We start from the raw sequence: 14724 nt of genomic DNA on the forward strand, positions 1-14724 counted from the left end.
AAAGAGTGCATATAAAATTATCAAAGTTTTTCTTCAGACTTCTACAATTGAAATGAACTATAGAAATGGAACTACCACAATTATTTATACTACACATAACATTATCATCAAAGTCCTGTGGAAGAATGCATTGAGTGTCAAATACAAAATTATGCTGTATTGCCCTCATAGATTCATAAACTGGATATTTACAATTACACCCTGTATTTTCAGTCCTGATTCTAGAAATTTGCTTTTTACATACATGACAAAACTGAGTAGCTGACATTATTAAAGTAACACATAAAACATATAAAGTTCAATAAAGTAAAAGAAAAATTAAAAAGATACTACAAATAACAAGAAATGTTCATTCTCACTCACTCCTGGGGGGAAAATAACGATGAGAAGTCAAGCATCGATAGTTCTGGATATAACTTCAGGAGGTTCATCATAAGCTCTAAGGTCCACATCAGAATGTATAACTTTAGTAATCGATTTACCGTCTGAAAACAAAACATATCTTCAATATCTTCAATTTCTGAGGCATCTAATTCTAAACCTGAGAGCTCATTTCTATGGCACTATAGTTTATACAAGTCTTGTCATGGTGGACAATGCATTTATGCAGTGCAGTATGTACATGTATGTACAGTACATTGTACATATGTACATGGATACTGTATAGCCCCAATGGATAATTGACATTTTTTTATTTAATAAGATATATTTCACAAATATCCGTAAAACCCAAAGTGGAGGAATAAAAGCAATATAGCTATATGAAGCTGCTTGCTATTGTTGACCTCATACCATCTAATATCCCAGAACCCCAGGATGAGAAAACCTACCTTTTGGCTGAAAAAAGGCTACAAAAATGGGAAAATTTAGGTATAATTACCTTTTAACTCTACAAATAATGGTTTAAAAGTAGTAATTATAGGAAAACAAATTACCTGCCCCCCCCCAAACATATGAATAGACACCAGAACCAGAGAAATTGACCACCAAATAAAAAAGTTGTGGCCAAAACTGTGATTTTGGGGGGTTTTGACGGCCATTTTGGATTTTGGCCCGGCACACTTTTTTCTCGGACCCGAGACAAAAAATATTGTCATTTCATGTTGAGATACATTACAAGGAATAAAAAAAAACTGTTGTCATATTGAAATTACAAAAAAGGTATTTTTGACCAATGTATAGCCCACTCCTACTATTAACATAAATATCCTTCATAATGTTGTATACTTCTACTCAATGAATATGAAATTGGTGAAGATAATAGCTATGTTAATAATAGCTGGATTTGTAAAACGTCTTTGCCAGAAGTATACAAGGCGCTGCTATTATTACCCCGGCTTTAGCTCGAGCTACCATCACCTGCGCTCAGTGCATGCAAGGAATTACTCCTGCCAATACCCATTCACCTTACCTGGGTCGAGTGCATCACAGTGTGGATGAATTTCTTGCTGAAGTAAAACGCGCCATGGCAACGATTCGAACCCATGACCCTCTGTTCCAGAGGCGAGAGAACCCTAACAACTTACACATAACACCTTATACCTAACACCTTACACTACACCTAAAGCATTGCACTACACCTTACACTACACATACTTCACCTTACACCTTATACTACACCTGACACCTTACACTACACCTTACGCTACACCTACCACCTTACACCTTATACTACACCTGACACCTTACACTACACTTTAAACCTAACACCTTACACTACAACTAACACCTGACACTACACCTGACACCTTATACTACACCTGACACCTTACACTACACACTACACCTAAAACCTTACACTACACCTTACCCCTTACCCTAAATAATCCAAGGCCCTGGCCCCCTTTTGTTCATGGGAATTTTAACATATAGTAAATGTTTTTTTAGCAATCATTTTGCCAACTCTTGATAAACAAAACAGAATATCATCCCTGGTCCAATAACACTTGAATCATTCTGATCTTATATGATGACATATTACTTCGATATCATTGTAATTCAGAAGACCTATTTATGCATATTTTTTACTTGTACAATGTACACCTGAAAAAAAAGTAATCCAGAATTCTCAGGCATATTAATATTTTATTTACAGTATGGAAATTTTGGTTTTAAAATGAAGTTTCACAGATGATGATTGATGAAGATTTGTTAGGATTTGTTGGACATGTTGAACTTGTTTAAACTCAGCGATATGGCGAGAGCACTTCTTTTCATGCGTTCAATAATGCGAGTGAGTTGAGGTTCACTTTTACTTTCCTAAACAAATTGTTTCTTTCTTAATCTTTGCTTATTGGATTCTGCCACGCATGAATGATTTGCTCAATATTCCTTTGTCTAAAATGTTAGTTTTATGTCGCTTCCATTCTGAAAAAAATCACACTCTTCTGACTGTTTGTAGTTAAAGCAAAAAAAGCCTACTCATATCACTGGACAAGTGGCAGAAAAAAAGTAATAATAATGATAATAAGTATGATAGCATGCCTTATATAACTTTTCTCACTGCAGTTAAAAAGGAATGTTTCCTGCTATTAACATATAAATATCCTTCATAATGTTGTATACTTCTACTCAATGAATATGAAATTCGTGAAGATAATAGCTATGTTAATAAATAATAGCTGGATTTGTAAAACGTCTTTGCCAGAAGTATACAAAGCGCTGCTATTATTACCCCGGCTTTAGCTCGAGCTACCATCACCGGCGCTCAGTGCATGCAAGGAATTACTCCTGCCGATACCCATTCACCTCACCTGAGTCGAGTGCATCACAGTGTGAATGATTTCTTGCTGAAGGAAAATGCGCCATGGCAACGATTCGAACCCATGACCCTCTGTTCCAAAGGCGAGAGAACCCTAACCCTATAACCAAGGAGGTTTCAAATGAGATGGAGTAACAGCAAATAAAATCTCGTTGAATTAACAAGGTTAAAAACCGCCAGCAGAAAGTATGTAAGGCATGCACTTTGCTCAACATCTCTTGCAATTGTGTAGACAAATGATTCCCGCATGACTCCGCAGCTATAGGTCATACAGAAAGGGAAATATGCTTTTGTGATGATAATTACTCTTTCGCCGCATCTTGGTCTGGTTATATGTGGGGCGGATCCAGCTTTTTATAAAGGGGTTGGTTGGGGTGGTATGCAAGGGAGCGTAGCGACCGAGTCCAAGCGAGCGGAGCGAGCGAGGGGGGAGGGTTTGGGAGGGGGGTGTCCCCCCTCCCACAGTAGGGAAAATTTTTGAAAATCTGTGTGTGAAAATGGCGTTTTCTTGCATCTAATAAAATTACAAGTTTAAAAAAAAAGATAAGATTTAAAAAAATGGTCCCCGGATTTTTTTTTTTTTTTTTTTGGGGGGGGGGGGGTGCAACCCCCCCCAACCCCCCCTCTAGATCCGCTTCTGGTAGTACATAATTCGGAGGCATGCGAAAATAAACTATGCAATATGTCCTGAAATATGACTCAAATTTGCTCGACTGGGCATATGCAGGCACTCATCTGGCATATACAGTAATGAACAACAATATTCCACCGACCGCATTTGAAATTTTCATTCGCCGCAAACGATCGGAAAAGTGTTAAAATCTGGTTTCAGTAAAGGTCATATTCTTTCTTTTTTCACTAATTAAAGGTTAATTGAGATAATCTGGGCAAATATCTCGTCGTAATAGTGCTTTGTTATTGATGTTCTGTCATGAATATTCGTAAAATTTAACCCCTCGGATTTCTTCACTGTAACTGGCGGCTTCGAAGGTGGTCATCAAAAGGGTCCTCATTGCCATTCTTTTTTTTGTGCTTCTTTGGAAATGAACAGCTGCTTGAATAAATTTGTTGACTGTTGGAACTCGAGTCATAGAATCTTCTTGCTATAACCCTAACCCAATAACACCTTACACTACACCTAACACCTTACACTACACCTTACACTACACCTAACACTTAACACTACACCTTACACTACACCTTACACTAAACACTACACCTTACACTACACCAAACACCTTAAACTACACCTTACACTACACCTGACACCTCACACTACACCTAAAACCTTACCCCTAACCCTTTCCCTAAATAATCCAAGACCCCCTTTTGTTCATGGGAATTTCAACTTTTGTAGCGAACCAGTCTGCTACGGTTTTGGTTATAATGCAGTAATCGTAGATGGCGCTATAGCTTTTGGTGCGTTAGAACCACTGAACTAGAGATACGTGGAATACGTGTCCCTATTCCCAACGTACACAAAGCAGTGCGGAAACGAAGAGCATCGGACTTCACGCTCGACTGAGCGCGCCGCCATTTTGCTAGGTCAATACTGGCTAGTCGACAAATGCTGCGTGAAGGCAGATGGGAGAAAGGAACGCAAAGAAAGTGTTCCTTGTGCTGTTTAAAGTTTTAGTTTGCTTTGTTACATCATAAACTATATGTTATTGAATACTTTCATAACTGAAAATGTTGATTAAGTCACATTTTTGTATTAAAGGGGAATAAACATACAGACATGAAATCATAAAAACTCGACCTTCATTTTTTCACGCGCACACTATATGACAAAGAAAGGCCCAACAACAAATTTGCTTTCTGAGTAGGCCTACAATTTGTCTGAACAATAAAGGCCTACAAGCTGGTTGCATTAAAAAAAATCTTTTAACGATTAGAAATCATGTCCCTTTTCTCTAGCTTTTTTTTAAAACCTCCCTTCTCATTCAACTATTCATCTCATCTCATTTTCTCTGATTTTCCTCTTCTGTCCATCTCTCTTATCCTCCCTTTTCTCCATCCCCTTCTATTTCTTCCATTTCTACTTTCATGCCCCTCTCTCTCTTATTTCTCCCCTTTATATCATCTCGATCTCCCTCTTTATTATTTTTCCTTTCTCTTTGGCTTCTTTCTCTCTGATTTTCCTCTTCTTTCTCATCTCTCTCTCTCTTACCTTCCCTTTCTATATATCCCCTTATATCTCTCTTTTATTATCCCATCTCCCTTATATCAAGCCCTCTTATCTCCCTCTCGTCTCGCCTTTCTCTCCTCACCTTTTTCTCATTCCTCGTCATTTCCCCCTTTCTCTTTCTCTCTCTCTCTCTCTCTTTGATCTTCCTCTTCTTTCCATCTCTTCTCGTTGATCGTCTGTTTCTTGTTTTCTCTCCGGCTGCATCTTTACCATTTTGCCTTTCTCATTTCAACTTTCTCTATATAAATTTTAAGTAAATATTCCCTTCCCTCCCTCTCATACTGTTCAATCACACATTCAGGGTGAAAAATTGGATAGAAGTTTGAGGACAAGAAGGTTGTTACTTTTAATGAGCCTTCAAAGTTGGACCTTCGTGTGCTGAGCCATGAAATATCTACTAAGTACAGTGTATATAAAAATGGGCACAATATAATTTGAATTCTTATGAAATTTAATTTGGAAGAGCATGGATGTTGCACGACATGTGCTTATACATCAATACACCTTTACATAAAGGAAGGGGTGATGGATAAACAAATTCAACTCTAACAAGTTTACTAATTAGAGCACAGATCAGAAAAGCATAGCAATGGTAATTCCATTTAAAAAGTTGTGGCACTAAATTTCGCTTACTTTCACATACCAGATAATTATATGCATATCCTGGTCAGTATATATGAAATATTCCACATGTCAAAAATTGCACAAAAAGACCACTACCTCTTGTCAAATATTTGCCAGGGTGACCAGACGTCCCGTATTTTCCGGGATCGTCCCGTATTTTGCTCCTTTGTCCCGGCGTCCCGACAAACCCTTCCCGGGACACCTATCTGTCCCGTATTTTTAGAATATTGAACAAAATGTAGTTGATACATTTAAAAATGACGAATTTTCATCAAATAACAGATGACGAAGCAGAGACAACAATAAATCGATAACTAAACTTTTGCAAAGTTTTGCGGGTGATTTTTATCCTAACCCAATAGGCCTACATTGCAAACGAGCTGGCTTCCTGCCTGTGTGTGGCAGGCTCTATGCATGTAGGATCGGAGCAGATTATTTTTGGCGGGAAGTTTTTATGATCATATATTATAGATTCTCAGATTACTGATTTAATAGGAGGAACAAGTTTTTTTAGTTTTCATAACTGGATCTACATGTAGTTGTTTAAGCTTTCGTTTTGAGTCTTGTTGTGTAGGATGCCGGCGCTGTTTCCTCTAATTTGTAAGTTGACAATGTTTCACTTTGAAATTTTATTCATTTCTAAACCACTTAGTTTTTCAAAATTTTAAAGATATATATCTAAAAAACACCAAATATATCATTATCATTTCTGTTAGATGATTGGATTGCTTTTGTTTGAAGTTTGAACTTTTTCCTCTTTCATTTTTATTCTTCATCCTTCTATCCTTCCTGCTTGCTTTTTTTGTTCCATCTATCTTTTAATATTTCCTACCTTTCTTTCCTGATCCAGTCTGTGTGTTAATTTTCTTTCTTTCCTTCTTTCTCTTATCTGCCCTTTTTATTTACTTCCTTCTCCCTTCCTCACCTTTAATTTCTGTTTGTTTTTTCTCTCCTTCCATTATTTTTTTCTCATTCTCTCCTCCCTCAAATCTTTCCTCCCTCTCTTTCATTCTTTCTTTCATTCTTTATTCTATTTTTCCTTCTAATTCTTTCTTTCCCTCCCTCCCTTCCTTCCTTCACCCTTCCTGTTTTCTTCTTTCTTCGTTTCTTTCTTTCAGAGAATGAAAACATTTTTCTTTCCTTCATTCTTTGTTTCCCTTCTTTTTCTTACTTTTTCTTTCTCACCTTTATTTTGTCTGTCACACATCTTCCCTTTCTTTCTTTTTCTTTCTTTCTATATTCGATGAATTCAAAGAATGACGGAAACCTTTTTTCTCTTTTATTCTTTCTTTCATCGTCTTTTAAATTATTCTTACTTTCTTTCATTTCCCCCTTCATTTTCCCCTTCGTTTTTTTCTTTCTTCTTTCTTATTTCATTTCTTTTCTTTCTCTCCTTCATTCTTTCGTTCACCCTCCCTTCCAATTCTTTATATTTTTTTCACAAGTATAATACTGTGTAGCCTTCTTTGATGATCTTTTTATCGATTGTCCCGTATTTCATTTTTTGAAATCTGGTCACCCTGATTTAAGCCCTTTTTTTAAACTACATGAATTACCAGGTCCCAGTACATTGTGCATATAGAAATATGTTTGTACATGATTGGCTTACTGACATTAAAATACACTTTGCCACACTAAGTACATCAGTATTAATTTTATATTTATAGAGAAAACATATTGCATCTTGCACATACTTTCAATTGCCTTCTACGGCGCGTTCTCGAACAATTGACCTAGCAAAATGGCGGCGGTCACGTGACTTATCGAGTTCGCCGGCGATGTTTTGCTTGGGTGAACACGACTTCCACGTATTTCTAGTTCAGTGGTTAGAACTCAATGATCGACTTACGCAACGCTCTGCGTAAGGCAGCTCTTGGAGACTATAAATAACGGAGTTTCGCAGTGATCTCGTCTCTTCGACGCTGGCCGAGGTCGGAGTCGAACGACGAACTCCCTGCGCTCCTCTCCAACTGGGCTGAATCAAGAAAAGGTTTGGAAATGAACATTACTCGCTTAATTTGTACTACTGCAAATACAATTCTGGATAATTGGTGACGGTGTTAATTGTGATAACCTGTAAGAGATGCTGAATGATGTATAATTGAATTATGACCGTTGTCATACACTAAATGTATTCATCGTCTCCAACCAGTGTGATCTATGGAATCCAATTGACTACTACAGTATAAGCCTTCCCATAGAGATTATACAGCTCCAATCGAAATCACCTATCATTATCCCGTCCATAATCCCTCTCAACACTCTACCCCCATATATTTTGGGAAAACAGAACACGCCCGGTCTCTACATTACGCCATATATACAGATATAAGGAAACCGCTCGCAGTAAGGATAACTAGTAATTCATCAACGGATGAAGGTGATAGAGGCAAGGGTCAGGCCGGTCCCCCAGCATCCAGGACCCGTTCCAAGACAGAGGGCCGCCACACAAAAGTAAATGTTTTTTTTTGGCAATCATTTTGCCAACTCTTGATAAAACAGAATATCATCCCTGGTCCAATAACACTCTTGAAACATTCTGATCTTATATGATGACATATTACTTTGATATCATTGTAATTCAGAAGACCTATTTATGCATATTGTTTACTTGTACAATGTACACCTGAAAAAAAAGTAATCCAGAATTCTCAGGCATATTAATATTTTATTTACAGTATGGAAATTTTGGTTTTAAAATGAAGTTTCACAGATGATGATTGATGAAGATTTGTTAGGATTTGTTGGACATGTTGAACTTGTTTAAACTCAGCGATATGGCGAGAGCACTTCTTTTCATGCGTTCAATAATGCGAGTGAGTTGAGGTTCGCTTTTACTTTCCTAAACAAATTGTTTCTTTCTTAATCTTTGCTTATTGGATTCTGCCACGCATGAATGATTTGCTCAATATTCCTTTAAAAAACAGAGTTTTTACAAGTATTCTTTAAACTAGTTAGAAATTTTACATTTAATGATTCGGATATCTATTTCCTCTTTTCTTTTTCTGGGACACATTGTACATCCCAAAACTGTATTGTCTGATAAGCTATAGGTCATACACAAAGGGAAATATGCTTTTGTGAAGATAATTACTTTTTCGCTGCATCTTGGTCTGGTTATATGTGTAGTACATAATTCGGAGGCATGCGAAAATGAACTATGCAATATGTCCTGAAATATGACTCAAATTTGCTAGACTGGGCATGTGCGGGCACTCATCTGGCATACACAGTAATGAACAACAATATTCCACCGACCACATTTGAAATTTTCATTCGCCGCAAACGATCGGAAAAGTGTTAAAATCTGGTTTCAGTAAAGGTCAAATTCTTTATTTTTTCACTAATTTAAGGTTAATTGAGATAATGTGGGCAAATATCTCGTCGTAATAGTGCTTCGTTATTGATGTTCTGTCATGCGTTCTGTCATGAATATTCGTAAAATTTAACCCCTCGGATTTCTTCACTGAAACTGGCGGCTTCGAAGGTGGACATCAAGAGGGTCCTCATTGCCATTCTTTTTTTGTGCTTCTTTAGAAATGAACAGCTGCTTGAATAAATTTGTTGACTGTTGGAACTCGAGTCATAGAATCTTCTTGCTATAACCCTAACCCTATAACACCTTACACTACACCTAACACCTTACACTACAGCTTACACTACACCTAACACTTAACACTACACCTTACACTACACCTTACATTTAACACTACACCTTACACTTAACACTACACCTTACACTTAACACTACACCTTACACTACACCAAACACCTTAAACTACACCATACACTACACCTGACACCTTACACTACACCTAAAACCTTACACTACACCTAATACCTTACCCCTAACCCTTTCCCTAAATAATCCAAGACCCCCTTTTGTTCATGGGAATTTCAACTTTTGTAGCGAACCAGTCTGCTACGGTTTTGGTTATAATGCAGTAATCGTAGATGGCGCTATAGCTTTTGGTGCGTTAGAACCACTGAACTAGAGATACGTGGAATACGTGTCCCTATTCCCAACGTACACAAAGCAGTGCGGCAACGAAGAGCATCGGACTTCACGCTCGACTGAGCGCGCCGCCATTTTGCTAGGTCAATACTGGCTAGTCGACAAATGCTGCGTGAAGGCAGATGGGAGAAAGGAACGCAAAGAAAGTGTTCCTTGTGCTGTTTAAAGTTTTAGTTTGCTTTGTTACATCATGAACTATATGTTATTGAATACTTTTATAACTGAAAATGTTGATTAAGTCACATTTTTGTATTAAAGGGGAATAAACATACAGACATGAAATCATAAAAACTCGACCTTCATTTTTTCACGCGCACACTATATGACAAAGAAAGGCCCAACAACAAATTTGCTTTCTGAGTAGGCCTACAATTTGTCTGAACAATAAAGGCCTACAAGCTGGTTGCATTAAAAAAAAATCTTTTAACGATTAGAAATCATGTCCCTTTTCTCTAGCTTTTTGTTAAAACCTCCCTTCTCATTCAACTATTCATCTCATCTCATTTCTCTGATTTTCCTCTTCTGTCCATCTCTCTTATCCTCCCTTTTCTCCATCCCCTTCTATTTCTTCCATTTCTACTTTCATGCCCCTCTCTTTCTTATTTCTCCCCTTTATATCATCTCGATCTCCCTCTTTATTATTTTTCCTTTCTCTTTGGCTTCTTTCTCTCTGATTTTCCTCTTCTTTCTCATCTCTCTCTCTCTTACCTTCCCTTTCTATATATCCCCTTATATCTCTCTTTTATTATCCCATCTCCCTTATATCAAGCCCTCTTATCTCCCTCTCGTCTCGCCTTTCTCTCCTCACCTTTTTCTCATTCCTCGTCATTTCCCCCTTTCTCTTTCTCTCTCTCTCTCTCTTTGATCTTCCTCTTCTTTCCATCTCTTTTTTTTCAGGTGTACATTGTACAAGTAAACAATATGCATAAATAGGTCTTCTGAATTACAATGATATCAAAGTAATATGTCATCATATAAGATCAGAATGTTTCAAGAGTGTTATTGGACCAGGGATGATATTCTGTTTTATCAAGAGTTGGCAAAATGATTGCTAAAAAAAACATTTACTTTTGTGTGGCGGCCCTCTGTCTTGGAACGGGTCCTGGATGCTGGGGGACCGGCCTGACCCTTGCCTCTATCACCTTCATCCGTTGATGAATTACTAGTTATCCTTACTGCGAGCGGTTTCCTTATATCTGTATATATGGCGTAATGTAGAGACCGGGCGTGTTCTGTTTTCCCAAAATATATGGGGGTGGAGTGTTGAGAGGGAATATGGACGGGATAATGATTCGTGATTTCGATTGGAGCTGTATAATCTCTATGGGAAGGCTTATACTGTAGTAGTCAATTGGATTCCATAGATCACACAGGTTGGAGACGATGAATACATTTAGTGTATGACAACGGTCATAATTCAATTATACATCATTCAGCATCTCTTACAGGTTATCACAATTAACACCGGCCGTCACCAATTTTCCAGAATTGTATTTGCAGTAGTACAAATTAAGCGAGTAATGTTCATTTCCAAACCTCTTCTTGATCCAGCCCAGTTGGAGAGGAGCGCAGGGAGTTCGTCGTTCGACTCCGACCTCGGCCAGCGTCGAAGAGACGAGATCACTGCGAAACTCCGTTATTTATAGTCTCCAAGAGCTGCCTTACGCAGAGCGTTGCGTAAGTCGATCATTGAGTTCTAACGCACCAAAAGCTATAGCACAATCTACGATTACTGCATTATAACCAAAACCGTAGCAGACTGGTTCGCTACAAAAGTTAAAATTCCCATGAACAAAAGGGGGCCAGGGTCTTGGATTATTTAGGGAAAGGGTTAGGGGTAAGGTTTTAGGTGTAGTGTAAGGTTTTAGGTGTAGTGTAAGGTGTAGTTTAAGGTGTTTGGTGTAGTGTAAGGTGTAGTGTTAAGTGTAAGGTGTAGTGTTAAGTGTAAGGTGTAGTGTTAAGTGTCAGGTGTAGTGTAAGGTGTAGTGTAAGGTGTTAGGTGTAGTGTAAGGTGTAGTGTTAAGTGTAAGGTGTATTGTTAAGTGTAAGGTGTAATGTTAGGTGTAGTGTTAAGTGTAAGGTGTAATGTAAGGTGTAGTGTTAAGTGTAAGGTGTAGTGTAAGGTGTAGTGTAAGATGTAGTGTAAAGTGTTAGGTGTAAAGTAAGGTGTAGTGTAAGGTGTTATATGTAAAGTATTATAGGGTTAGGGTTATAGCAAGAAGATTCTATGACTCGAGTTCCAACAGTCAACAAATTTATTCAAGCAGCTGTTCATTTCGTTACAAAAGTAAAAATTCCCATGAACAAAAGGGGGCCAGGGTCTTGGATTATTTAGGGAAAGGGTTAGGGGTAAGGTTTTAGGTGTAGTGTAAGGTGTAGTTTAAGGTCTTTGGTTTAGTGTAAGGTGTAGTGTTAAGTGTAAGGTGTAGTGTTAAGTGTAAGGTGTAGTGTTAAGTGTTAGGTGTAGTGTAAGGTGTAGTGTAAGGTGTAAGGTGTAGTGTAAGGTGTAGTGTTAAGTGTAAGGTGTAGTGTAAGGTGTAGTGTTAAGTGTTAGGTGTAGTGTAAGGTGTAGTGTTAAGTGTAAGGTGTAATGTAAGGTGTAGTGTTAAGTGTAAGGTGTAGTGGAAGGTGTAGTGTAAGGTGTAGTGTAAAGTGTTAGGTGTAAAGTAAGGTGTAGTGTAAGGTGTTATATGTAAAGTGTTATAGGGTTAGGGTTAATCCAGAATTCTCAGGCATATTAATATTTTATTTACAGTATGGAAATTTTGGTTTTAAAATGAAGTTTCACAGATGATGATTGATGAAGATTTGTTAGGATTTGTTGGACATGTTGAACTTGTTTAAACTCAGCGATATGGCGAGAGCACTTCTTTTCATGCGTTCAATAATGCGAGTGAGTTGAGGTTCACTTTTACTTTCCTAAACAAATTGTTTCTTTTTTAATCTTTGCTTATTGGATTCTGCCACGCATGAATGATTTGCTCAATATTCCTTTAAAAAACAGAGTTTTTACAAGTATTCTTTTAACTAGTTAGAAATTTTACATTTAATGATTCGGATATCTATTTCCTCTTTTCTTTTTCTGGGACACATTGTACATCCCAAAACTGTATTGTCTGATAAGCTATAGGTCATACACAAAGGAAAATATGCTTTTGTAAAGATAATTACTTTTTCGCCGCATCTTGGTCTGGTTATATGTGTAGTACATAATTCGGAGGCATGCGAAAATAAACTATGCAATATGTCCTGAAATATGACTCAAATTTGCTAGACTGGGCATGTGCGGGCACTCATCTGGCATACACAGTAATGAACAACAATATTCCACCGACCACATTTGGAATTGTCATTCGCCGCAAACGATCGGAAAAGTGTTAAAATCTGGTTTTAGTAAAGGTCAAATTCTTTCTTTTTTTACTAATTTAAGGTTAATTGAGATAATGTGGGCAAATATCTCGTCGTAATAGTGCTTCGTTATTGATGTTCTGTCATGCGTTCTGTCATGAATATTCGTAAAATTTAACCCCTCGGATTTCTTCACTGAAACTGGCGGCTTCGAAGGTGGACATCAAGAGGGTCCTCATTGCCATTCTTTCTTTGTGCTTCTTTAGAAATGAACAGCTGCTTGAATAAATTTGTTGACTGTTGGAACTCGAGTCATAGAATCTTCTTGCTATAACACTTTACATATAAAACCTTACACTACACCTTACACTACACCTAACACTTAACACTACACCTTACACTTAACACTACACCTTACACTTAACACTACACCTTACACTACACCAAACACCTTAAACTACACCTTACACTACACCTGACACCTTACACTACACCTAAAACCTTACACTACACCTAAAACCTTACCCCTAACCCTTTCCCTAAATAATCCAAGACCCTGGCCCCCTTTTGTTCATGGGAATTTTAACTTTTGTAGCGAAATGAACAGCTGCTTGAATAAATTTGTTGACTGTTGGAACTCGAGTCATAGAATCTTCTTGCTATAACCCTAACCCTATAACACTTTACATATAACACCTTACACTACACCTTACACTACACCTAACACTTAACACTACACCTTACACTACACCTTACACTTAACACTACACCTTACATTACACCTTACACTTAACACTACACCTTACACTACACCTTACACTTAACACTACACCTTACACTACACCTAACACCTTACACTACACCTTACACTACACCTAACACTTAACACTACACCTTACACTACACCTTACACTTAACACTACACCTTACACTACACCTTACACTTAACACTACACCTTACACTACACCTGACACCTTACACTACACCTAAAACCTTACACTACACCTAAAACCTTACCCCTAACCCTTTCCCTAAATAATCCAAGACCCTGGCCCCCTTTTGTTCATGGGAATTTTAACTTTTGTAGCGAACCAGTCTGCTACGGTTTTGGTTATAATGCAGTAATCGTAGATGGCGCTATAGCTTTTGGTGCGTTAGAACTCAATGATCGACTTTCGCAACGCTCTGCGTAAGGCAGCTCTTGGAGACTATAAATAACGGAGTTTCGCAGTGATCTCGTCTCTTTGACGCTGGCCGAGGTCGGAGTCGAACGACGAACTCCCTGCGCTCCTCTCCAACTGGGCTGAATGAAGAAAAGGTTTGGAAATAAACATTACTCGCTTAATTTGTACTACTGCAAATATAATTCTGGAAAATTGGTGACGGTGTTAATTGTGATAACCTGTAAGAGATGCTGAATGGGGTATAATTAAATTATGACCGTTGTCATACACTAAATGTATTCATCGTCTCCAACCTGTGTGATCTATGGAATCCAATTGACTACTACAGTATAAGCCTTCCCATAGAGATTATACAGCTCCAATCGAAATCACCTATCATTATCCCGTCCATATTCCCTCTCAACACTCCACCCCCATATATTTTGGGAAAACTGAACACGCCCGGTCTCTACATTACGTCATATATACAGATATAAGGAAACCGCTCGCAGTAAGGATAACTAGTAATTCATCAACGGATGAAGGTGATAGAGGCAAGGGTCAGGCCGGTCCCCCAGCATCCAGGACCCGTTCCAAGACAGAGGGCCGCCACACAAAAGTAAA

Source organism: Lytechinus pictus, chromosome 10 (assembly GCF_037042905.1).
Source record: "Lytechinus pictus isolate F3 Inbred chromosome 10, Lp3.0, whole genome shotgun sequence".
NCBI classification, from domain to species: Eukaryota; Metazoa; Echinodermata; class Echinoidea; order Temnopleuroida; family Toxopneustidae; genus Lytechinus; species Lytechinus pictus.